This window comes from Panthera pardus, unplaced genomic scaffold (assembly GCF_024362965.1).
Source record: "Panthera pardus isolate Hobbes unplaced genomic scaffold, ASM2436296v1 HiC_scaffold_22, whole genome shotgun sequence".
Lineage (NCBI taxonomy): Eukaryota > Metazoa > Chordata > Mammalia > Carnivora > Felidae > Panthera > Panthera pardus.
Window position 1 is genome coordinate 26,484,542 of NW_026526788.1, and position 27,978 is coordinate 26,512,519.

At 35.9% G+C, this 27,978-nt stretch overlaps 1 pseudogene; it reads right to left on the minus strand.

Moving 5' to 3' along the window:
- Window positions 1-11,469: 11,469 nt before the first annotated feature.
- LOC109264242 (integrator complex subunit 4-like) lies at window positions 11,470-27,306 on the minus strand (annotated as a pseudogene).
- Between the last annotated feature and the right edge of the window lie 672 nt (window positions 27,307-27,978).

Below are 27,978 nucleotides of genomic sequence, written 5' to 3' on the forward strand. Positions count from 1 at the left end.
TTGGCTAAAGTTTATGTCATCTTATTTTATTTTTTCTTAGCATTACTGCTTTGCCCTGACCTTATTAGGGTATTATTAACGTAAACAGCATATTTGATTTCCTTTTATCTTTTAAGTCAATTGGCAAGGTACAAGCTTACTTAAAAGTTATAATGAACTGTAGTATTTTGCTATGTTTTCCTATTCTCAGGTAATCAGAAATAACTTTGGATTTTACTATATTCAAAACAAGCAAGTAGTTGTATCCTTTTTTGGGATGTGGGGGCTTCAATGTGTCCCTCCTTTACCTACATTTGCCCATCTCTATCAATTTAACCCCAAATTCAGAAACTCTTTTTCTGTGGTCTTTGTTCTCTTTAAATTCTGTGTCTTCTAGCATTCAATAATTAGTTAGATACGTAAAATATAACCTACCCTTGTTAATATTTGTCACAATATTACAAAAGCTCACATCTCAAAACTAAACAGCAATATATACTTTAAAATAATTCATCCAAATAACAGAAAACAGTATCCAGAAATTGTTTAATGAAAACCTTGTATATACTCAAATACTTTAGAAGTCGTGAATGGCTTTTTAATTTTTGTTTACAGAGGTAACTTCTGATTGTTCACAACTTTCTTCTCTGACAGACCTTAAAAGTTCTGTTGCATTGCGTTTTCATTTTGTTACAGTAAGAACTTGAAGCTACTCTGATTTGTGCATTGTATTATGTCTATTTTTACCTACTTACACTTACAAAATCATATTTCAATATATTACCAAAAAATCAAAGGATATATCATATACAGACACTGATTTTCCATTGATCATTTTAATTGGAGCTCAAAGAGTTAAAGTTCTAAATTCAGAACTCATTCCACCAGGTGAAAATTTATTCCACATTATATTTTCAGATGAGTTCCATGAATCTTCTTCTATGTTCTTCCTCAATACATTTAATTGTTCCCATAATAAAGTTCTAGGTTTACCTTATATCAAATATGTATTGTGGTAGTACCTTTATATCTATATAACACCTTGATTGAATTTTCTCTTTTGTCATTTCTGCATTTTACTGCTTCCAACATTACCCTATTAATACATTATTCCATTAATGTATTATGTTTTGGTTTGAAATATGCATCTGTGTGTTCAAATCTACACAACTATTTTTCTCTAATACTCATGGAGCAAGGATTAATATTAGATATTCTTCTTGTTCTATTTTGAGGAAATGTATTTAAGAGATAAATTTATTTCCAAAGACTTACATTCAGAACAAAAATTCATTTGAGCTATATAGCATTTGCATTAGTGTTTATTTTAAACCATCTTCTATAGGGGCACCCAGGTGTCTCAGTCAGTTAAGCATCTGACTCTTGGTTTTGGTTCAGGTCATGACCTCACAGTTCTTGGGTTTGAGACCCAGATCAGGCACTGTGCTGACAGTGCAGAGCCTGCTTGAGATTCTCTCTTTCTCTCTTTCTCTCCTTCTCAAAATAAATAAATTGATTTAAAAAATAAAATGCTTTCTTTAATAAAATGTTTTTAGTTTTAATAAGTTGTCTGTACTGACAGCTGAAAAATTCCTTCATTTAGATGATTATATTTGTATGTTTGTGGAAGAAAAAGAAAGGGGTTGAGGCAAATATTGTTTAACATGCTCCAATGTTGAATGTTTCTTATATACTTCATATTAAACAAAAGTGCTACTGCATTGCATTTTCATCTTGTTACAGCAAGAGCTTGAAGCTACCCTGATTTGAACATTCTATTATGCCTGTAACTGTAAGTTACAAAGTCATATTTTAAAATATTACAAAATATAAGAAAATAATTAACAGAAAATTCCTACCAAGTAGTTCAGACAATTCATCATTCCAAGACAGTGTGGAGTTACAGAGATGAGATCAGGAAAGGAGGGAAGATCTCGACTATGAGCCTGGCCATTTTTATTTCACTTTTTTCCAGAGGCTCTTTTATTCCAGAGCCTTCTCTAGAAGTAAGAACAAACTAAGAAGAGATCAGTACTAAAATCATGGCTGAACTTGCAGTCATCTACACTTCTAATTGGATTACAATGATCATGGATTGGTGAAATTCCTCTGCTAAGTGAATGCCAGAAAAAAAGCATACATTCTTTGGAGGAAATAGAATCAATATAAAACCAATAGAAAAAGAAAATATAATAGAAAGTAGACACTTATATTATTTTTACCTTTTTTATGCATCCTGCTTGAGTTTCACCATCAAATAGCCAGTCAGAAAAGAGAAAGATAATAATAAAGACTGAGAGAGAGAGAGAGAGAGAGGAGAGAGACAAAGACAGATAAAAACAGATCTTTAGGAAGTTCAAATGATGAGATTATCAGACAAGCTATGAAATCAATATGATTAATTTGTGGAAGAACTTAAAACACAAAGTAGAAAATTTTGCCATTCAACTGGGGATTGCAAAAAAGGGAAGTGACTGTTTAAAAAAATTACAAAAAGATAATACCTAAAATTAAGAACACTTAAGTTTAATAGCATAATTGACAGAGCTGATAAGAATAGGAGAGCTGTGAGATAAGTCAGTATAATGTGCCTAGCAGGACAAAAGGAAGGAAAACAGACAACAGAAAGAAAAACAGAAGATTCAAGAAAAAGGTCAAGCACAGGGGTAACCAAGTGCTAAAGAGGTGAGAATGGTTTGGACTAGAGATATATGTGAGGAAGTCATGACTGATAACCTCCCAAAATGATGAAGGTCACCATCCACCAATCAAGAAATCCACACATGTGTGCGGCGTGCACACGCATGCGTGTGCACACAGATACAGTTGGTCAAAGTTAAAGAACATTGCTCCTAGTTTGTATTTCTCAAGACACCACAGAATACACTTTAAAACATTTTCAATCCAGCATAACACACACTGAGTCCACACCTTAACACAGTAGTTTGCCTCAGAACATTTTTGAAAAATTGTATTCTTCAAGCAGTCTTATATGGCATAGAGACAAGGAAGATACACATTTGCTTTTCCAGTAAAATTGTGTGCCAATAACATAATTATTTCTCTCTTTCATTAATAATAATCATTTCGTTAGCTCATTATTACAAAGTTTCAAAAACATTTTTTTTTAATTTAACGCTTAATACATTTTTAAATTTTTTTTAACATTTATTCATTTTGAGAGAGAAAGAGACAGACAGAGCGTGAGTGGGGGAGGGGAAGAGGAATAGGGAGAAACAGAATCCGAAGCAGACTCCAGGCTCAGAGCTGTCAGCACAGAGCCCTATGCGGGGCTTGAACCCACAAACTGTGAGATCACAAACTGTGAGATCATGACCTGAGCTGAAGTTGGGTGCTTAACCGACTGAGTCATCCAAGCACCCCTGCTTAATATATGTTTTAAAAAACTTATTCATTTTCAGCTAAGAAGTGACATTTAATATGGAAATAACTGCATCTGAAAATTTCTACAATAATATGGTTTTCATCAACCACCTCTTTCAAAGAATTTTATTCTGACCGTCTAAAAGTGATTATTTCTGGATACCTATTATAATCTTACATTCAATTACTCTTTCTGTGACTATATTTACCTATTTTTACAAAAGGCTCCTAAATATGATGCAATTAAATAGCATTTCTCATCCAGGTTAAAAATTCAGCTGGTCATATAACTGATCGAAACTTTTGATCGGATCAAATCAGGTCATCCGCTTTGGTTTCTTGTTTACTTTGTTAGTTTCTTTGTTTTTGAAACAGTAATAAACTCAGATTTCAAAATTCAACAATTATTAAAAAGAAAACAACAGGTGCATCTGGGTGGTTCAGTCAGTTGAGCGTTGGACTTCGGCTCAGGTCATGATCTCACAGTTCTTAAGTTTGAGCCCCAGTGGGGCTCTGTGCTGACAGCTCAGGGCCTGGAGCCTGCTTCAAATTCTGTGCCTCCCTCTCTCTCTACCCCGTCCCCACTCATGCTCTCTGCATCGAGCTCTGCACTGACAGCCTGGAGTCTGGAACCAGCTTTGGATTCAAAGAGAGGGGGAGTCTCCCTCTCTCTCCCTCCCCCATTTATGTTCTCTCTCTCTCTCTCTCTCAAATAAATAAATAAGTAAATAAATAAATAAAACATTAAAAAAAGGAAAAGAATAAAAATTAATTCACTTGAGTCCTCTGGAAATGCAGTCACCTCTCAAGACACAAGCAACGTTACAAGATTTTTTATTTCATTGGAGAGATATTGTATATGAGTGTGTGAAGGTGTGTTATGTCTAATATAATAAATATAATATAATATAATATGTATAATTTTCCTAAATTTTTGAGGAAAGTGATATCCTGCATTACATCTTTCTCTGTTTCAGAGACCTTTTACATGCCTCTCACTGGCTTCTAAGCAACTTGTTATACTAGAATGAAACTCATTAAAACTAGTCAAATGAGAAGGGTACATTCTTTCAAGAGTTCCTAACAGATTGCCATATATTATAGTCACAATTTATAAAGTATTCTGTCCTTACTTTGTTCATATTCTGAAATGTTCCTTTTGTTCCACTATTTACTTTTGCTTTCCACAGTTGAGTTTGTTATACTAAATTACAACAGAAAACAAGGCAGGGTACAGACATCAAACAGAGACAGGATGACAAGAATTTGCAGTTTTTTGTTTAATATTTCTAATGTAACATCAAAATTGAGTATTAAAATCAATATCCTTGTGAAAGATATCACCATCGGGAGTGAATATTTGAAATGTGTTTCTTTATACTCGATAATTTACTAACATCAGTTTTGATATATATGTTACTTCCTTGCACACATGCTCTTTATATCCTGGAAATATAAAGACCCCTAGATGAAAAATGAGGATGGGATAAGTGACCCCATTTTAAAAACCTCTACCCCAACCAACTATGGAGATTTAAATAGTGACATGGGGATAGATGAGGTTATTTTAAAATATTTTTAAATATGTGTATTCTGATAAGCTTTTAAATAATTAAAATTCCTCAGAGTAACTATTCTGGGCATCACATGAGCAAATGTGTTTAAGGATCCAGTGGGAAAACAATGAAGCTTGTCTGTGGTTGCTAGCATGGCATAACACAAAACATGCTAAATTCTTAAACAAGCTACTCAGATCCAGCATAGTTTTGCCATGTAAGAGAAAGGAAATACAGGTCTTCTGCCACTGTAGATTTTCTACAGAAATCAGAAATTCAGATTGGTATTGAAATACTCTGATTTCTACATGTCTCCCAATTTAGCTGATACTTAATGATGCGTGTTTCAGAATATATAAGGTTTATTCTACTATCTCAGTAGATTCTCATGACACTCCTATACGTCAGGCAAAGAAAGCAACTGAGGATCAGGAAGTATAATTTGTCCAAGGCTGTTCAGTAGCAGCCAGTAGTTCAGCAGTAATTCTTGATGCCTGAATTCTGATAACACTTCTCCCATTTGATACATTAATTTATGGTGAGTGAATAAAGAGTCCTTCTGATTTTCTCTACTTTGTCTGAAAATACCAGCAGGGATTTTTGTTGTTGTTTATGTCCCTTTGCAACAGGTGTCTTTCCTTCATGCTCAATAGTTATTTCAATTAAACTGTCAGGATATGTTTCACACTCACCCAGACCTGGCATCTTACGGCAGTGTGTGCACAACCTTTTACTAGGAAGTCTGGAGAGCTCTCAATGAATGTACAAATGGCTTCATATAAAAGTCTTCTGATCTCTCTCTGTATAGCACTAAACAAATCCCTAAATAGGTTATTGTTGTAAGAAAAATCAAATATTTGGTTCTAATTACACGTAGATTTAAAACTCAGTTTCTACAAGGACTGAAAGTAAAGGACATTAAGTTTTGCTTTGTAAGCTCTTCTAGGAATGAATTGCATTGGCCTCTTGAAATGCCTCCTAGTCATCATTTTCAAAGGCATTTAATGGTTGTACTAGATCTAAATCATAACTTACATGTGCATTGATACTTGGTAGTTGTATTAAAGGCCTGAGTCAGCACTGGCCATGGCCGAGCAAGATCAGTTTATTTGGTGGCTTCCACCCAAGTGGAAAAGGTTGCAGCTTTCACCGTGACTGTGATAAACCACTCCGTCTTGTAGCCTGATAGAGAAGATTCTTTGAACTTGTTATATTATTGTCTTCTTGGTTATAAATTTGATATAAGTTGTAAATTTAAATATGGCTTTTCATAATTAAAAAAATCATAATTGTAGAGTTTTGACTTTGAAGGCAAATGAGAGAACACAGCCCAGTTCCTTATTTTTAGGACAATGAGGCACACAGCAGGATGACTGCTCCAGGTCATATAGCTTGTTAGCAGCTAAGTTGGAATGAGAACACAGGGCTCCAGAATGTAAGGCTAATATTTGAACTCCTGTTCTATGTTGTTAAGTTCTAGGATTTAGTATTCAGCCATGCTGACATAAATGGAAAGAAGAGGAGAGGTGGGAAGTCAGACTTGGAAACAACACTGATATTCTTTGTTAAAGATTTCCTACTAAATGTTCACAGAGGCTATAATGTTTTCTCTCTTACCGAAAAGCACCTGAGATAATCAACAACTTCACAAAAAAAGGCAAAACCACACAGATTTGAAACAACCATGACATTTCACAAGCAAGAATTTCTTCCTACAGATATTTATTTTAATTAATCTTTTGATGCTCTTTTGCATTCAAGCTATTCTTCTAGGTGACATGGGCCTAGAGAGTTCCCATACTATGAAACTTAGAAATGACACAGTGCAAAATAATTCTTCCATCAAGTGTTATTTAGGATCAGGAGGAAGTGATATCATCTCTGATTAATATATCCAGAATAGATTTATGGAGCTAATACATGTGATTTGTCATTAAACAAAAAATAAACAAACACTTTTCAACAGGTAGTAATGAAAGCATCAGTCCCAATACAACTAGTAATGTATATTCCCGGCAGAGGGAGTGACAAAATAAAGGTATTGACCTACATCAAGAATGTAGCAAAGGGTACAATTTGAGAGGTAGTATATTTCAAAGGTAGAAGTTGAAGATAACCTTGGTAAATAAAAAAATCTTGAATGTTATACTATTGCACTTAGGTGTTATAAATATATGAAGAACTATAGAAGATGTTTAAACAGAGAAGTGATAATGATTAAAACGACAGTTTAGAAAGATCATGCTACTGATAGGATGGATAGCATAGGGATAGTACTGCAAGGAACGAAGAATTTGAAGACCTGCATTTGGATGGAGCGGTGGAAATGTATGATACAGAAGCATGTGACCTTCTTGAAATAAAATCAACATATCTTTGTAATTAATTCAATGGGGAAAGTGAACAATAGAAGCAAAAAGTTACCATTGGGGCCCCTGGGTGACTCAGTTGGTTAAGCATCCGACTATTGAAATCAGGCCATGATTTCACAGTTTGTGAGTTCAAGCCCTGCATCAGGCTCTGTGCTGACAGCGCGGACCCTGCTTGGGATTCTCTCACTATCTCTCACTCTGTCCTTCCCCTGCTGGCACTCTCTCTCTCTCTGAAAATAAATAAATAAAATTTTTTTAAGTATCATTAAAGATTATTTAAAATTTCACACCTTTGAAGAATATGATACAATAAACAAAGATAAGGAAGTCAGTTAAGTGGAACACATTTTGAAAGAAAGGTAGTGAGCTTTGTTTTGCATCCTCTAATTTTAAGAAGACACTAGTCTGGCCAGGTGAATTTTTATTGAAAGATTTAGATATGTGAATATGGCAGGCATCCTTCAAAATGTGATATTGGAAACAAAGGGAATGAAAATCAGCAAAAAAAAGTGAGAATTTCAGGAATACATGCAGGAATATAGAGAAGGTAGAAACAGTGATCCAAGCAAAAGAGCCAGAGAAGATATAGTCAGAATGTATGAGGCAAACTGGTGGGTGCTGAATGATAAAAATAACCAAACTGAAAAAAAATCCCGGATGAAGTTGGAAAAGATGAGTAACTTCTATTTTCTTTAAACTCTGAACCCAAAGCAGACCTTAGAAGACAGAAAGTCTGAAAGTCTTACCATAGAGTGTAAAAACATTACATATATTTCTTATTTGAAAATAAATAGCCTGAGATTTAAAACACCTGTCACACTGTCAGAGTGATATGTGCCATTTTAACACATTATGACATCATTTCATGTTGAAAAGCCTTTTTCTAGATTTTGTTGACTAGATTATATGATGCCTGTCAAACTGACGGAGTCCATCACTGACACAGATAAATGTACATTACGAGTAAACACAGTATGTTTGATATGTGAGTGAAATGTCAAGGCAAGTCTCCTAGCTAATCCACGGCTTCTTCCAAAATAAGCACTTCTTTATCTGATGAATCCCTATGAATGAGAAATACTTTGCGTGTTAAAGTTACATAATATTAATTATTTTTTTTATAACAGAGCAATGCATGTCTCCAAAAACTAAAACACAGCATTAGGAATTTCACACATTTTTTTAAAATAGTTGATAAAATGACACATTTGGTTTCAAATGACACATTCAATTTTCCCCATTACATTCTTTACTCTTCATTAGCATTACATGAGACAATTTTCCAAAATAATATTTATGAGCAGGACTTTCTAACAAGTAGAAAACTTTTTAAAATAAACTTCACTTCAGGAGTAGAGAATTTTGTATTCCAATTGCTTGCTTTTATTGAAGTGATAATAAGTATATTCAAAAGAATAAAAGGCTACTCTGATGTGTTGAACAATAGTAAGATTGTTCTACCATTATTTTACATTTTGTTGTGAAAAATATTGAGAAAGTTATACAAAATCCATGGTTCGAGTCAATAATAAATAAATGTGACCTTATTTTTCAAATATAAGACAAATGATATTAAATTAAAAAAACTGTTGAAGAAAATTTTATACACCTTTTTGTTCACACACACACACACACACACACACACACGCATACCACACCACTGTCTTTCTCTTTATATCATTTGTATCAGAGGATTTTAGCTTTCCTAAAATACAAGGGTTTGGATTTTTGTTTCCAACATTTAACTGGAAATATACGAAAACTTCTCTGCTACCACTCTCTTCAAATTATTGGAATGTGTGTATTTAAAATTGAGATGATGCAAAATTAATGCAGTTTTTCAGATCGTGATTTTTTTTTTAATTATGAATCCATAGAAATAAAATGGCTTCAAAAACAGAATTTGTGTTGATTTTATCTACTGAGTTTATCCCTGGCTACTGGAGACTCGGATTTACCAAGTAAACAGGTCAAATGACAAAGCCAGGGCTACGAGCAGAAAAAAAGTTTAAACGGGAGCATCCAAGTGGAGCTAAGACTCCAAAATCACAAAATCCTCGTAAGTGGAGCTAGACAACAGGGAAAACACGCATGTCCGATTTTGGCTCTGGGAAGAGCAGGGGAAAAATTTTTGTGAAAATTTTTAACCATGAATGTCCATTTAGATTTGGGGTTAAAATCCACTTACCTTTATGACTGGAAACCCCAAAGTAAAAAATCTGAAGAAATTTCTGATTGGTAGGATGTTTAACTCCATGACAAAAACAAAGACAAAAATGTTTTAATTCAAGCCTCAATGTCTTGATTAGCAGACCTTAAGTTTTGAGAAAGTTTATTATGAATTATTCAAATTCGCTTAATTTCCAGTGTTTTGCATTTCCATATACATTGAAATTATATTTAAAATAAAATACACAGTCTGCTTGGATTTTGACTAAGATTACATCAAATGTAACAATATTGAATCTTAAAATCAATTAACATGCTTTATATCTTCAAATTTAGGTCCTTTTTGTTTTCTGTCATCAGGGCTTTCTAGTTTTCAGTATACAGCTTACACACACATTTTGTTCAATTTGTGCCCAATATTTTATTTTTTGGAGCTTTTGTAAATAGTATTTGCTTTATAAATTGGATTCAATACTTCACTGCTAGTATACAGAAATGCAATAGATTTATTTGTATTATCTTGCACGCTGCAACCTTGCAAAATTCACATACAACTAATGTGTATTTATTGCAGTTTCTTTGGATTTTCTGACAATGATTTCATCTGTGAATTGAAACAGTTTTATTTCTTCCTTTCTAATCTGTATGAATTTTATTTCTTTTCATTGCCTTTTGCATTGGTTAAAACTTTAGATACAATGCTGGATGCCAGCCTTGTTCTAATCTAAGAGGAGAAAGGATTCAGCCTTTTAGTACTTAAGCATCATGATAGCTATAAGGTTTTTGTTGATGTCCCTCATTAGATAAAATTGTTCCATTCTACTTTTAGTTTGCTGAAAATTTTTACCATGAGTGAATATTGAATTTTGCCAAATGCCTCTGCATCTATTAAGATGACCATAGCATTTTCCTCTGTTAGCATGCTGGGAAACGTTAACATTCTTAGAAAATATTATTTTTCAAGGTTATTCTTTTTGTATATTGCTAGAATAGGTATATTAACACGTTGTTAAAAATTCTGGAGTCTAAGTTCATGAGTATTTCTGCCCTTACAGTTTTTATTTTTGTTGTTTCTGTGTTAATTTTGATATTAATGTGACCTCATAATATTTGACAGAAAGTATATCCTTCTCTTCAATTTTTCTTTTTTCCCTTTTCTTCAGTTTTTCTGGAAGTTTTTGTGTGAAAATATAGAATTGTTCTTTCTTAAGTGTTTGAAAGTTTCTCCAATGAAATTTTCTGTGCCTGAGGTTCTTTGATGGAAAGATTTTTACTAAAAATCCACTTTGTTTAGTAGATGTAAGACTATTCAGGTTATCTATGTCTTCTGAGAAGTTTTCATAATTTGCATCTTTTGTAGAATTAGTCCATTTCAACTATTTGTTGAACTCATGAACACAGAATAGTTTGTGGAATACTCTCTCTCTCTCTCTCTCTCTCTCTCTCTCTGTAGTGGGAAATGACTTTATTTCTTACACTGGATTCCTCTTTTCCATAATCCTTGTTTGTCCTAATATATGGCCCTAATATATTATTTTGGTTCTAAGGGTAATGACAGGCAGGATGAAGAAACTCCTTCAGGGATAAAAATGATTCATTCTGCAACTATTCATGCAGTCCTTGGCACACCTATTCCCTGCGTTAAAGAAAGAGCTTCTTGGCAAGAAAGTGATGTCTAAGGCCATTCAGGAACCGTCCGTGTAAAAAAAGTACAGCTGTGAAAGGAGGTGGCCCCAGAAAACAGACTGTTGATTAAAAAAAAAAAAAACAAGATTACACTCCAATAAACTGTTCTTCGTTTCACATTTGAGGAATGTAGCCATGTGGCATAAATGTTGAACCTATAGCCACATTGTTGTTTTGAAAGACCAGGAACTAGAACAGCTAGGTGTTTTCTCAACTTTATTGTGGGGGGAGGGGGCAGTCAGGAGGGAGGAGGTGTAGATGTGAAGGTTTTGGGTTTTTCAATGCAAAAGAATTTATCTTGTGTTTGATACCAGATGAGACTATTAAGAGTCATGGTCCTCCTTATGCCTATATGCCATTTCCAGGTGAAATGTTCCAGGCTTCTGGCCCTGATGCCTAAGAAGGGAGGCCCTTCTAGGCCTGAGCTCTAAAGACTGCTTGTGATTCAGTTTGCACATTATGTAAACAGTCACAGACTTGCTGAAGGGGATGGTGTTCTCGATGCTGCCACCCCCGATCGAGGGGGATTTTGGAATGCAGGAACGGGAGTTGCAGGCCAGCAGCAGCCTGACTCTCACGGGCATGGTTCCGTCCAGACAGTGTGGGAGACGTACGGCTGGGTGATAAGCCGGTGGAGCCCTGGCCCAGGATTCCCGAAGTCTGCCAGTTTAGGATGAATCATCTGAACCTGGCCATCTGGATATAAGATGTGGACCTTCACAGTACTCTGAAGATCCTGCACATGTTCTAGGCTTGCATCAACATCCAGGGCCACAACCAACCCAGATGTAAACTGCAAAGCGATGTCTGACTTGCCCACTGGCAAGTGGTGGTGGCTGAAGCTTTGTGGATCTGCTCTGGAAGGGGGATGTGCAGGAAGGTACTCTGCCACAGCATGGTCTGTAGAATGTTGACGACTTCTCTAGGTTTGGATGTCATGCGTCAGGGCATAAGGTCAAGAAATTTGTCCACAAAGTCGTCCTGCAGGTTGGGCAAATCAGTAATAAAACACCTCTGAAAAAAGTCCACATCGTGTAAAAACTTTGCACACACCCCAAATAAGGGTCACCTCCTCCAGTTGTCCGTGCTGCTACCATAAATTGCAGTGCTGTGACTTGCAGCCTCATGTGATGTATAATCACCACGTGTTTGTCTTCCACACCACTGTACAGGAACTCCATTTTGTAGGTCTCTTCCACGATCTGTTTTGCTGCTGTTGAGGCCAAATCACTCTGTTTCAAATACAAAAGGGTGGCCACATTCCACACTTTCCCTTGCAAGGCCTACACAGACAAATCAGGAGAGAACAGAACACAGAGGTTGCAAAGATTGGCATATCATTTGAGATTTATGTGTTTGTTTTGCTTTTGTGTGAAATCTCTTATGTGACGGGCAGAAATACCCCCTCTCACTAAAAAAGTCCACACCCTAATTCTATCTTAAACTAGCTTACAGGGAAAATTGACTTGACCAATGTGATAAAATTGAGGATTAAGATGGGGAGATAATTTTGGATTATCTACGTAAGCCCAAAGTCATCATAAGGACCCTTGTAGGAGAAAGAGAAGGGCAAGAGAGTCAGAATTAGAGAAGGTGCTATGATGGCAGAAGTGGTGAGAGAGAAGGCAATATGAAAATGGAAGCAGATGTGAAAGGGATGCAGGTCCCAGTAGAAGATGAAAATGGCAAGGAAGCAGATTCTTTCTTAGAGTCCCCAGAAAGAATGTAATGTGGCTGACATTGATTTGAAGATTTCCAACCTCCAGAAATGTAAGAAAGTCTATTTCTACTTTTCTTAGCCAATAAGGTTATAGTTATTTATTACAATAATAAACTAGTATCTTATTATACCTTTAATGCCTGTGTGGTCCACATGGTACCCCCTCTTTTGTTTCTTACATTGGTAATTGTGTCTTCTCCACTTCCCCCCTCCTTTGCCTTGCTCAGTTTGGTGGGAGCTCAATTATACTGATGGATTTTTAAGAAGCCATCTTTTAATTTCACGGATGATCTCTATTCTTTCTCTGTTTTGATTTAATCGACTTCATTTCAACTATTTAACTTATTCTTCCCACTTGTTTTGGATTTAATCTTCTTTTCTTTCTCTAGTTTCTTAAAATTTTCTTATCTTATTGATTTGAGACATTTGTTCTTTTCTAGTCTATGCAACTGAGAGTCAAAAATTCCCTCTAAGCAATGCTTGTGCTGAATTCTAAACATTTTGATATTGTGCATTTTCATTTTCATTCACTTCAAAATATTTTTAAACTTATTTTGAGAATTCCTCTTTGACCCATGAGTTACTTAGAAATGTTTTGCTTAAATTTTAAATAATTGGGAATTTTTCAGTCATGTTTCCATTATTGATTTTTAACTTAAACCTCTTATTATCACATAGAATATACACTGCATGATTTTTATTCCTTTAAGTTTCTATAAGTAGTGTCCCAGAATGGGATTTATCTTGGTTAATGTTAAATGCACTTGACCAATGTGATTAAATTGAGGATTGAGATGGGGAGATTATTTTCAAGTAACTGGTTTCTCACCAAAAATATTAAATGACAAAACTATGGAACAACATTTTAAAAGAAAAGAAGGAAAACACAGAGTTCTGTATCTAATACAAATACCCTTCATATATGAATGACATTTTCAAGTGAAGGAAAACTAAGAAAATAAACAGCAAGCAAACTGGCTATATACAAAAATGCTGAAAGGATTCTTCACACTGAGAGGAAATAATGCTAGTGGGCAACATTAATGGTAACTAGCTGGATAAATACAAAATACTAAAAACTTTTTCCTTAAGTTCTTACAATTACTATATATTTAAAATATGTAATATTGGTTGGTAAGTTTTTAAATAAATGTATATTAAATACACATAACAACTATAATATAATTGTTGGTGGGAGTAAAAAAACCAAACTATTAACAAACTATTTGTCTTCAACCTTTCTATATTTTATGTGAAGTGATACAATATTAAGTCTAAATAGTCTGTGAAATCTTAGGTCTGAATGTTTCAATTTCTAGAGCCACTTCTAAAAAAATACAAAAAAAGGCAAAAGTAAAATAGGTAAATTAGAAAGAGGTAATTAGAAAATTCTAAATAAGCTAAAAGGAGCCATGGAAATGGAAACAATGACAATAATAACAAAACAAATGGGGCAGACAGAACACAAAGGAGAAAATGGTGTACTCAAAGCCAACCACATCAGTTGTTGCATACCAAAAGCTAATGATCTAAATACTCCAATTAAAAAGAAGAGATTGGCAGAGTTCAATAAATAATAACCACAACAGTATTTTACTATATGCCACATACAGGAGATAAGTTTTAAATATAATGACACAGATTGGTTGAAAGTGAATGATGGAAAATTATACACCATGCAAATATACACATGAGAGGACCAGGGTAGTTATTTAATCAGTGATTTAAAAGACTCTAAGACTAAGAGAATTACCAGAGATTATATAGATATTTTGTAATTTAAAAATGAGGCAGTTCATCAGGAAGAAACAATTATAAATATGTGTGTCCCAAATAACAAACTCTCAAGTTATAAGAAGGAAAAAAAAAAAAAAAAGGTAGAACAATTAGGTAATAAAGGAAATAATGAAGAGCAAGTGATCAATGAAATAGAAAACAGACACATAATAGAGAAAATCTGCAAAACAAAAACTGGTTATTTAAAAAGATTGACTACATTGCCAAGCCCATATCTAGATCAAAAAGAAAATTAGGGGAGCAACACAAAAAAACTTAATATCAGGGATAAAGCAAGAGATTTTTCACTACAGATTTGACAGATAGTAAACCAATAGCAAGATAATACTATAAATAATATTATGTCAAGAATCTGATAACTTCAACAAAATATACATTATACATTTCATTAAAAAATTACAATTTACTGAAATTAACACCAGAAGAAACAGATTCTGGGAAGCATAATACCTATAAAAATAAATTGAACTAATGACAAAGCTTTTACAAATGAGAAAGCTCTTTTCCAGATAAGTTTACTAGTAAATTCCATCAAATATTGAGGAACAAGTTAATACCAATCTAACATAAATTATTTCAGAAAACCGTCAAAGAAAATTCATGGCACATTTCTCTCTGGTCACCCAGCTTATTGGCATAATGTTTTTGAGGGCAATATAACCCTAATATGAAAACCTAACAAATATATTACAAAAATGAAAAGCACAGGGACACCTGGGTGGTTTAGTCGGTTAAGCGTCCAACTTCGGGCTCAGGTCATGATCTCATGGTTCATGAATTCAAGCCCCACATTAGGCTCTCTGCTGTCAGTGAGGAGCCTCCTTAGAATTCTCTCTCTCTCTGTCCTCCCCCACTGGTCCCCTTTCTGTCTCAAAAATAGATATTTATAAATAAACAAACAAACAAACAAGTGAAATTTTAAAAAATGAAAAGCACAGACTAATAGCACTCATGAGCATAGATGGATAAATAATAAAATATTAATGAAACTAATTTCAACATAAAAAGAATAATATATCAAAACCAAGCAAGTTTTATTCAAAGAATGTGAAGTTTGTGTAACGTCTGAAAATCAAATAATGAAATTCATGATAGTGACAAAATAAAGGAGTACTACATAATCATTGTTACAGATTCAGAAAAATCACTTAACAAATTCAACACCTATCCACTGAGAAACAAACCAAAAAGAAAACCTCTCTGAACAACTAGAGATAGTAGGGAACTTACTCAAACTGATAAAGAACAGATACAGAAAACCTTCAGTCAACATCATTCTTATTTTTGAAAGTCCAAATTATTTCCCCATGCTTTTTATAAAAAAACGAAAGTACCCTTTTCCACCACTTTTACTCACATTTTCTTAGGTTCGGTAGTTATTTGCAATTAGCCAAGAGAAACTAAAACATCAAGAACAGAAGGAAAATACAGTCTAGATATGCAGCTAATATAATTGTTTTCCTAGAAGATCCCAGGAAACCTATGAAACAAGAGCTTGTAGGCAAATTTAGCAAGATCAGAGTTTACATGGTCACTATACAAAAATCAGCTAGTCTTTCACATTAGCAGAAAATAATTGGAAAAAATATGAAAAAGAAAATTCAACTTTCAGTAATGCCTAGAAACATAAAATGTTTAGAAATAAATCTAGCAAAAGGCATCAATGACCTGTATACAAATATTGTTGGATAATATTTTTAATGACTTAAATAAGTTTGTGAGATATACCATGTATATGGATTAGGAGATTCAATCTACCTTATGATGGCAATTGTCTCTGAATTGGTCAATACCTTCAAGTATCAATCAAAATTACACTAGGCTTTTTTGATAGAGATTTTTGAGTTTTTCCTGAAATGTATGTATAAATGAAAAAAAAAAAAAAAAACTAGAGGATAACTATAAAGCAGTTTTAAAATAAAGAAAAAGTGGAAAGATTCACTATATCAGATTTAAAGCCTTACCTCTAAATATGCAGGAATTAAAACACTTTAATAACGGTGAAAAGATAGATATGTAGATCAATGTAGTAAAATACATTATCCACAAATGGGTGGCAAGGCAATTCAATGGGAAAAGAAAGTTTTTAACAAATAGTGCAGGGCTAACTGGGTATACTTGTAAAAATAATTGAGGATTTATCCTAATTTCACACCATATTCATATTATTTATATTAAAATAGTTTTAACTATTTCATAATTCATAACTTGAACTGGAACTAAAAATAAAACATAAATAGATTAAACCATTTTATTGCAAGTTGGTTATTTCTGGAACAGAGATGGAAATTGTTTTCATATCAATCTCATATTCTACAACCTCTCTTATGGGTACAAATACTATGTCTGCTTATTTTCCTCTATTTTCAGCTACAAATATGTATTGGCTCCAAATAATAATTATGTCTCTTCCCTACAAACTCACACTGTAGCTCTCTTTTCATGCTATTATCTTATCATGCTATTATTATATTTTTGACAAAATATTCTAATGTGGTATTAAATAAGAAAATAAAGGCAAATATAGGCACTTTTGCCTTGTTAAATGTCTCTGTCTCTATTATTTGGTTTTTGCCTTAATAAAACAAAAGTTTTAGCATTAATTATAAATTTCATTACAGATTTTGGTGAAAAAAATAATGTTATGGAAGTTCATTTTTATTCCTTTATTTTCTAGTATGCTTATGACAAATATTGAACATTAAAAATGCTTCTTTGCATCTATTGAGATGATAATCAGTCCTTTCTTTAGTATTTTAGTGTAATGCGTAATGTTAATGGATTGTCTACATTTCATTGTATTTACTTTCTCTGGATAAATCTAATTCTTATCTAATTCTTTTCTGAAATGTGTTTACCTCAATGTATCTGTACAATATGGGCTTATTTTTTTTTCCAGTACCTGTTTATCCATGTTTGATGCTGAAATTATATATATTATATATTCTTCCGATTTGAACTTATACATCCTCCCCACATTCTGATTTTTTCTTTTTTTCTTTATTTTTTTATGTTTATTTATTTAATATTTTGAAAGAGAGACAGAGAGCGAAAGAGAGAAAGCATGAGCAAGGGAGGGGCAGAGAGAGAGGGACAGAGAGAATCCCAAGCAGGCTCCAAGCAATCATCACAGAGCCTCATGCAGGGCTCGAACCCACCCTCCCTGAGATCATGACCTGAGGCAAAATCAAGAGTCGGATGCTTAACCCACTGAGCCACCTAAGAGCCCCTTTCTTTTTCTTTCTTTCTTTCTTTCTTTCTTTCTTTCTTTCTTTCTTTTTCTTTCTTTTGAAATGGAGCCACTAAAGTTACGAAAGCAAGGAAGGGGCATTTTATGAAGATTATTAAGATATCAAAGTCCAGAATGAATTCAAAGAAAATTATGCTACTAGAGTCAGGAAAAGCAGTTAAGAGAGAGGGGTTTTTGTTGTTGTTATTTAGTTACCAAACTGTTAGATTCTTCCTCTGAGGTGTGTGAAAACTTAGCAGAAGATAGAAAGGAGAGGGGACCCCAATGAGCTGTGAACAAAAAGTGGAAAGGAAGAGGATGCACACCACACCAGGTGTTAGCCAGGGTGAAAGAAGAACAAAAGTAAGAAAACCTGTTGCAACTATACCTTTTGACCATTGTGCTCAGATGTCCCTGTTGCCTCACCAAGGACCAGCCTGGAGTCCTCTACCCTTCTCAGGTGGTCTTTGTCCTAAATATCCAACCTCAAGTGGGAGATGTCTCTCACTCTCCCAAGAGTGAGTCCTAAAGTTGTTGCGCCACTTGTGAGTTTTTACCAATCACCTAGGAAACCTGTTCTGTCCATCGCTGTCCCTCTCATCCATGGCCACTGTCACATGGAGATGATGGTCACAGAAAGGGCAAGCTCAGGCATGAAGTAGGATGGCCCTTAGAGACCTCCCTAGCCAGTGATCCTCAGAGGATCTCCTCTGGTCCCAACAATGTGACAGGAGTCAGGTGACTCTTGGAGGCCACTGGAGGTCCTCCAAGCTATTGGAGGACCAAGGCTGTCTAAGCAAGCTCACCAGAATTTGTTCCTAGAGTGGTAGGTTCTTTCCCTACTCATACCATTCACCAAAAAGTCAAATAGCAAAGCAGTCTTTGACAGCAAGTGGGTAGTTTATTCAATCGCTATAGAATGAAGAAGGGAAGCTCATGTTCTAAAAATGCCTTCTCCCTTCTCCCTCATAGTATGGGGTTTTTGGGGGTTAGAGTAAAATGAAGGGTCTGGTAAGTAAGCTGACCTTGGAGTTTTTCAGGGAAAGGGAACAGGGTTTCTTGGAATCAGTCCATCTGTTTCCTTCCTTTAAATACCTCACTCCATTCTGTCAATGTACTGGTAGGTGTGTTTCTTGTTATTACCATTAGACAATTGTGACCTCAAGTTCATCTGGAAGGTTAGCAGGATGTCTGAACTGGACCAAACCTGTGAAAACTAGGTCATGTGGACTTGTTTGGAGCTCATGACTTATAGGAGCTTAGTTTCTGTTGGCAAACAGCACCTGTAAGCAGGGCTGGAAGATTGGGTTATTGTGGCTTGTTAGCAAGTTCTGGTGACAACTGTTTTATGTTTCTTTGGTTTTGGTAATTTGAGTTTATTTTTTTAAGTTTATTTATTTACTTTTGAGAGAGAGGGAATGCAGGTGGGGCAGAGTCACAGAGAAAGGGAGAAAGAGAATCCCAAGCGGGTTTAGTGTTGTGAGCACAGAACCTGATGTGGGGCCCGATGCCATGACCATGAAATCATGACCTGAGCTGAAATCAAGAGTTGGATGCTTAACCAGCCAAGACACCCAGGTGCCCCTGGTAATTTGGGTTTAAATTACGAGGCAGCAGAAAAAGATAAAGATCTAAAGGTTGTCAGTAAGAAAACATGAGATCTATATACTATAGTGGCCATCAGATATGTGGGGCAAGAACTAATGAAGTTTGGGAACCTCTATGATAAATCCATTGCTTGGAGAGTATAGGACAATATCATGGCCACAAAGATGGCCATGATAACTTTGATATGCCTATGGCAATTGATAGCCATTTAGAATTTATAAGTATAGGGCTCTGAAGAGAATTTAATTTTAGAGATTCCTATCTAAGAGGGGCTAGAGGTCATGGTTGTAGCCAGAGAATGAAAATATTCAACCTTCAGTAAGCAATTCGGTAGAAAGCAAGAGTCCTGTGAATTGAGCGCATATTACAGGAGGGTTATGCAAACTAAGATTCAGCCTTCCTTTTTTTGTTTGGTTTTGCCTTAAGCATGTTACATACCTTCCCTTGAGCTGTATTCCAGATTCAGTTCAGTGGCTCCAAATCTGAGGCCTCGAAATTAGGGAATTTAGAGAGTCACTCAAACTCCTTACATCCGAGGGATAACAGCTATTAGACTGCAGTCTGCCCTCCATACTCATACCCCTGGATTTCAGGCTACAAAATGGCACCTTAATAGACTAATTAAGCACCAGTGCTATAGGCTTTTCTTTCACAGCCCCGATGTGTAAATTTGGACGAAAGTAGTTTTGGAGGGTATGAAGACTTCCAGTCAAAAAGAAATATAAATGCATGATCTTGGTTAGGATTCCCTGCAGCTTTGTACCCCACCAGCTGTCCCTCCTAGGATTGTGGTGTTAGCAGGAAAGTAGAGTGGAGCCTGAGCAAGGCTCCACTGAAAGCCTGCGTTAAAGGGCTTAACACCTTGCTATATAAAGAGAACATAGTCCCCATCTTTCCAGAAATGTATCCAAGCAATCCTTGTTCTTGTGCAAGTGAACACTGATGCTTTTATTCTTCAGATTTCACCTACAGAAAAAGTATCATGTAAGTCCCTTTCATTCCCCAAAGTGGCTGCTATGGAAACAAGTTCTGATGCACGCAGGGAGGGAAACCTAGCTGCACTGTGCTTAAACAAAGAGGAGACATTTCCACAAGATTTCCAATTCTATGTGGAGCCGATAAAGAAGCAGCTGGGAAGTACATCGCACAGCAAATCTAAGAAAGAGATTGCTAATTCAGTTTTGCCAGTTATACCTTCTCAAAGCCCATGATTAAAAGGGAGCTTCAGGGTACTAGCAGAGAAGTCAGATTTGCTAGGAGCCCGAGGGGCTTATAAATTGGCGGCTTTTGCAAACTGCTTTCACCCCTATAGGTTAAGAGGGGAAGAATTAATGCCTTTGTGTGATGGAATAAATGCTCCCCTAGTGGCTTGGAAGAAGAGATTTGCCTCTCTAACCTTCTAAGATTACATAGACAGGGAGAATTGGCTCTGGACGAGTAGGTTTGCTGTGAAACGTTACAAGAATACTAGATTACAGCGCTGTGTCTCGTGTTATGGTCACATGGCCCCAGCGTTGTCTTCCACATGCTCTTTACCGTAACCGTATAATTGGGAGCTTAACAAACACATTTATTAGGTTTATGTTTAAAAGTCTAGGTCAAAATATCCTGCGGGCAGCAGAAGTTATCTGTACGTTCTCATAAAAGAGAGGTTTTCTCAAAATCCATGTATATTTTGGAAAAAGTCTCGGAATCTCTCTCCCTAGGATATCACAGCCTTGGTTTAAATCTAGTCACATTAATATTTATAAACCATGTTTCCAAGGTTTTCATCCCCTTCTGATATAATGGGATCGCTAGCCTCAAGCGATGTTTTACGTGTGCTAATAAACAATGCCTACAGACTCCCACAAAGTCTACTCCTACCCTGGCCTACTTTCCAGATATCCCTGACAAATACTGCAGGTAGCTCTTGGCTGATGTTGGTACCTAGAATCTAAGGTGCTTCGAATCTGGTGTTGCTAAGGACTGCTGACAGACACCAGTGCCTTACAGAGTCCCAAAGAGCCAAAGTGAAACTGAGATGCCTGTGAGAAACTTGTATGGCAGAAGCCCTTCATGATCCGTGGACAAGTGGGGTCAAGGTTTCTCTCCTGGGTTACAGTTATATGCAAATACATAATGAAATTGAAGGGAAGCACTTATATTGACTCAGTGTCTATCCAGCACTCTTTCTGATTCCCCCTGTATATAATCTTATTTAATCCTCAGAACAGCTCTATGATGCAGGCTTTTTTTTTTTTTTTAATGATTTAATCTACGTATCTATTTGTTTATTTTAAATGTTTATTTATTTATATTAGAGAGAAAGAGAATGAGAAAGCTGGGGAGGGGCAAAGAGCCAGAGGGAGAGGGAGACACAGAATCCAGAGCAGGCTCCAGGCTCTGAGCTGCCAGTGGACAACCCAACGCAGTGCTCAAACCCACAAACTGTGAGATCATGACCTGAGCCAAGGTCTGAGGCTTAACCAGCTGAGCCACGCAGGTGCCCTACCCCAGTGCAGGGGTTTAGGTAGTGGGGGGATGGGTTCAGTCAGAAGGAAGAGATGTGATCCTTGCTCTTCAGTCTCTCCTTTCTGCTCTCTCAAATGTCTTAGGTATGACGAGTTCTCTCCCCTCTGGGATGGAAATGTAATATTTGTCAGCATTGCTCAACTTAGAATGGCTCTGATTTGCTCTAACCCCACATGCCCGGTCTGGATTACCCCTCGCGGAGTCTCACCTTGAGCACCTGTAGCTCAACTTTCCACCAAAGATTCTTGAGAAACCCCCCCGCAAGTTCTTCCGGAACTCAACCTCTGCACAATTCTCTCCTCCATACTTGCCGTCGTGCTGCAGAGCCTCTTTAACAATCCTGAGCTAATAATTAGTGCTAAATTTGGGCGATTGAAGCAGTTGGTTAGGAAATTTTCCTATGCAGATCATCTGACCAATAGCAGGGCTCATCTGGTGAATGTCCCTTTTATTCTGGAATCCTGTCTAGTTTGGTCTAGTTTTCGATGCCTCAGTATTTACCTCCTATATTTTCTCTATTTTACAAATTGCGGAATTGTTAGTCCACTACCGGTTAGTCTTCCTTGGCTGAAACTATAGTTTCTTAATTTCATGATAAGAAGTAATTACCCTGAACTACCCCACCCCTCCTCACCCAAATTGTTGGAGGAATGAAAGGTACAAACTGGGTCATTCTGTTAAGGTCTCTGCAGTAGATGCGAGTGCCACGTGGATGCTTCTGAAAGCATTTTTATTTAGGGGGGTGCTGGGTGGCTCAGCGGACTAGGTGGCCCCCTTGATTTCAGCTCAGGTCATGATCTCACAGTGAGATCTAGCCCCATGTCTGGCTCTGCACTGACAGTGGGGAGCTTGCTGGGGATTCTCTCTCCCTTTCGTTCTGCCCACCCCCCCTCAAAATAAATAAATAAACTAAAAAAATAGGATTTTTATTTATGTTCTGTTTAATCATCCAAAGGATAGGGGCTAGGATGTATATGTTGGCAACACCCCCATCTTGGCACAGAGCTCAGCACATAAGGCCGCTTAACGTTTGGTGAATAATTAATTGAATATATAAGTACACTTTTCTCAGATTTTAAAATGTAAAACAAATGTTAATATAATAAGTTCTGTAGCCATTATTTGGAAATAATAATTTCTTTTTCGGAACTATAAGATTTTCTACAAGATTTTCTACAAGACTGAGGAAGGCAGAAAATATGGCTAAGTGTTAGAAAAAATATTTGGAGTTATTTTCACATTAAAGAATGCTAAGGGAACTACAGAATCTAGAGTAATTTAAAATCAGAGGATTTAAATCATATTTCCATATTGGAGCTGGAATTGGAAATACCTGTGTAAAGATACACCCCACCTTTTATATATATATTTTCAAGTTTGCCTCCCTGTAGGAGATACAAATCAAAACTACAATGATATACCACCTCACACCTGCGAGAGTAGCTAAACGTAACAAGGCAAGAAACAAAAGGTGTTGGCAAGCATGTGGAGAAAGGGGAACCCTCCTGCACAATTGGTGAGAACGTAAACTGGTGCAGCCACTCTGGAAAACTGTGTGAAGCTTCCTCAAAAAGTTAAAAACAGAACTATCCTGCAATCCAGCAATTACACAACTAAGTATTTACCCTCCCCCCAAAAATTCAAAAGTATTAATTCAAAGGGATACATGCACCAAAAAGAATGAAGTCTTGTCATTTGCAGCAATGTGGATGGGAGCTAGAGAGAATTATGCTAAGCGAAATAAGTTGGTCAGAGAAGACAAATACCACACAAATTCACTCATATGTGGAATTTAAGAAACAGAACAGATGAACATAGGGGAAGGAGAAAAAAAAGAGGGGGGTAAACCATAAGAGCTCTTAACTATAGAGAACAAACTGAGGGTTGCTGGAGGGAAGGTGGTGGGGATGGGTTAAATGGGTGATGGGGGTTAAGGAGTGCACTTGTGATGAACACTGGATGCTGTATGCTAAGTGATGAACCACTAGATTCTATACCTGAAACTAATATTACATTCTGTTAACTCACTGGAATTTAAATATAAACTTGGAAAGAAAAAAATAACAAAGTTTACCTCACTGTAGACTTTATTTTCCTTTTCTTTTCAATATTGGCTAAAGTTATTTTTTAGAGAAAACTTCAGATTTTTAATATTTCTGTTTAAAATTTTTATATAACCAGAGTATAACATTTAAGTATTTTCTCACTATATGACAGTATCATTTGAATCGATTTATTGATACCGCTAGCTTATGTTTGTTGAAATTGGTTGGGGCTAAGGTCCTAATGTCCCTAGAATACTGTCACCAGGAGATCCTTTGAAGATGACCCCTGGGGTACCAGATACTAAGACTAAGCTTTAGCAGAACTTTTGTCAGTATGAATATGCAAAGGAAAATGAAGACTTGCCCAAGAAAATGCTTAAATTTAGATTAATTATATCTTGTAAATATTCAATGCAAAAATAACTCACTGGATGATTACAGTATTCTCTATTTTGTTCAGAAATGTGAAGCATTTACTCTAACACATATCAAGATTTAACTTTTAAAGGCATTCAGCATAAGTAATATCAAGAGTCTACTTTTTGGGGGTGCGGGGGTGGCTCAGTCAGTTAAGCATCTGACTTCAGCTCAGGTCATGATCTCATGGTTCATGAGTTAGAGCCCTACATCAGGTTCTGTGCTCACAGCTCAGACCCTGGAGCCTGCTTAGGATTCTGTGTCTCCCTCTCTCTCTGCCCCTCTCCTGCTCAGGATCTGTCTCTCTCTCTCTCTCTCTTTCAAAAATAAATAAACATTAATTTTTTTTTTAAATATATAAAAGGTGGTAGAAAGAAAAACTCACTAAAATATTTTAATTTTGTTTAAATTTCATTTAAGCATTTTGTTTATAAAGGCTCTTTCAAGAGGCTATAATTGAGACCTTTAGGGGCGCCTGGGTGGCTCAGTCAGTTAAGCGTCCGACTTCAGCTCAGGTCACGATCTCGCGGTCCGCGAGTTCGAGCCCCTCGTCGGGCTCTGGGCTGATGGCTCAGAGCCTGGAGCTTGCTTCCGATTCTGTGTCTCCCTCTCTCTCTGCCCCTCCCCTGTTCATGCTGTGTCTCTCTCTGTCTCAAAAATAAATAAACGTTAAAAAAAAATTAAAAATAAAATTGAGACCTTTAGTTAACATTTCCATAAAGTGTATTTGTTTTCTTTACATATTCCTAACAAATTTCCTCTTCCAGTACAAAGCAGATCTAAATTCTATAAACTGGGAGAGTAGAGCATCAAGGTATTTAATTCAACCTGCCTGATTATATTAAACCTCAAGTTAAATGAAGTTATTTTCCTGCTCAGTACTTTCCAGTGGCTTATCACATCACTTTTAGGGAAAGGCAAAGCCCTCCTAGTAGCCTGCAAATCTCTATACACACATTTTTCCTTTAGGCATTGCAGAATTTTTGGCATAAGGACAATATTCTCTATCTTCATTAGGTCCAAGTTACTTGCATGATTTCATGGGTTACAATTCAGCAAAAAAATTTTCAAGACACATTGATTCATATGCTTTAAATCCATATGTTTTATTATATAAGCTATATCTTAATAAAATTGAGTAGACAAAGTAGAGGAAGGTTGAGGAGCCCAACAAGCTCAAATACAATTTATTTGGCATTCCCAACGAAAGGTAAAACTTGCCTTTTTATTCAGAGATTCTTGAATAACAGCTAAGAAGGTATATATCAACTTATAAAAGGCATTGTGGACAGTTTGAAAATTGTTAAGAATTTATACAGAATAATATTGAAGTCACACAGTGACAAGCTATTTAAATTTGTTGTATTTTACTTTGATTTTTTTCAGTGCTTTTATTTTCATGATTGCAATGATTCTAAATCTATGCTATGTTCTACTCTTTTCTCCTTCATTTTAGGATTTTTGTATCATTCACAATGAACAGGAGAACACAGCTCTGGAAAACTCCGAATGATCTCCACTTGTTGCCAGCTTTACAAAATACGGTACAGATTGCAATCTGACCACTCAATAGTTATAGAGACCCACTTAATAATCGTGAGTACTCATGACTACTCTTCTCCAATTACAGCCACTGGCTATTATCAGATATTACTGGGAAATTGTAACCATCTCTCAGTCAACAGCAATATGAAGTTCTGACTTGAGTCTAATGCAAATTCTTTGCATTTGGAAAGTCAATCTCATCCTTGGATTTTTCTCTGGAAATTACCCCCCAAAATCTGAGCTATTACCTGAGAGTAAGAGGAAATCCTGCTACTAGCAAGTATAATAGTGAGGAAAGAATTCAGAGAAAACATATACTTACTTTTATTTCTCCGTATTTCCCAAATAGTACGTCTATAACATTTTTGGTTATGGAATCTCATTGCATTCATCAATATACTAGAAACAGTTTATAGCAGAATTCGACTATTATTGTGATATGGTTTAATTTTTACCAAAGAATTTTAAAACTTCTAAACTAAATCTTTAAATTCTTAGTGTATTTTCCTTAACAGCAATTTCTACACATGTTATATAAACACATAATTTAATTTTTATTTTTCAAATAAAAATGAGTACATTTCATAGTATATTCTGATGATACCTGTTTTGCTAGAAAAAATATCCATCTTATACATGGTGTAAACCAGGGAAATGTGAGTTACTGCTAAATTTACTTACATAAGAGATCTTATCTAGTTATAACTGATTGCTCCCTTGGGTTTCCAGTGATTAATATGTCTAATTATTCAGTGATTATTTGGAAAATCACATTTGTTTCCTTTGAGAAGGCAAAGATGGGGGGGGGGGGAGGAAGTTTTCTAGAGTGGAAAAAAAGTAGGAGACAGTTTGAAATCTTTGAATCCATAAAGATGGAATAAAAATTCCATCTATGTTTTTCTTTTTTTTTGTTTCCAGAATTGTTTTGCTACCCAAGTACAATAAAGGAAAGAAGCCACTTTACTAAGGCAGACTTACTTTAATTGTGTATCAACAGACTTCTGTAAAATTGGGAGTCGCATCGTGGAATTGCTATTCCCAATGACACTGATGTTTAAGGCGTGTCTAGGCTACCTCAGAAACCATTCTAGAAGGAGGTAGGCATATAGTACGAAAAATAAGTCTGCCGCCATCAGGAAGATTTACATTCTTCCCCAGGAGATTTCTGTACATGGTAGCAAGTAGCCCGGTGGAAATGAGAACCAAGGTCTTCCAATTCCTTAGTCTCTTTCTCAGACTGTTTTACAGTGGTATAGTCAAAGCCACTATTAGCACGTGAAGGCATTCTAAAGGGTGGGAATTCAGAGATGCCATTAACTCAAGCAATTAAGGTAGTCAGTCTGGGGTACCTGGGTGGCTCAATCAATTAGGCATCTCTTCATTTCCGCTCAGGTCATAATTTCAGGGTTCTTGGGATCAAGTCCTATAGTGGGCGCTGCACTTACAGCAGGGAGCCTGCTTGGAATTCTCTCTCTCCTTCTCTCTGCCCCTTCCCCACATCTCAAAAATAAATAAATAAACTTAAAAAAAAAGTAGTCGGTCTACCACAGCTCCTTTCTCCCTCCCACTAATGGTTAAATAAGTAGTCCTCTGTTCAGTTATTAAAGGTGTATTCCAAAATATCAAAGAAATGACATATCTCTGAAAACAGTCTGGTATGAATAGCTGGAACAAATATATAAATATATTAGTGAATTATTTCTTTGTAATATTTGATATGTGCATATTTCTTAGAATACCATCTCTACCTAAAGTCCATACTTAATAAATAAAACTGAATTAGATATTTCCTGAAAGTCTTTCCTAATTCTAAAATGCTATGACTTAAAAACCATCAAAAAAGGGGTGTCTGGGTGGCTCAGTCAGTTGAGCATCCAACTTGGGCTCAAGTCATGATCTCGCCATCCGTGAGTTTGATCCCCAAGTCGGGCTCTGTGCTGACAGCTCAGAGCCTGGA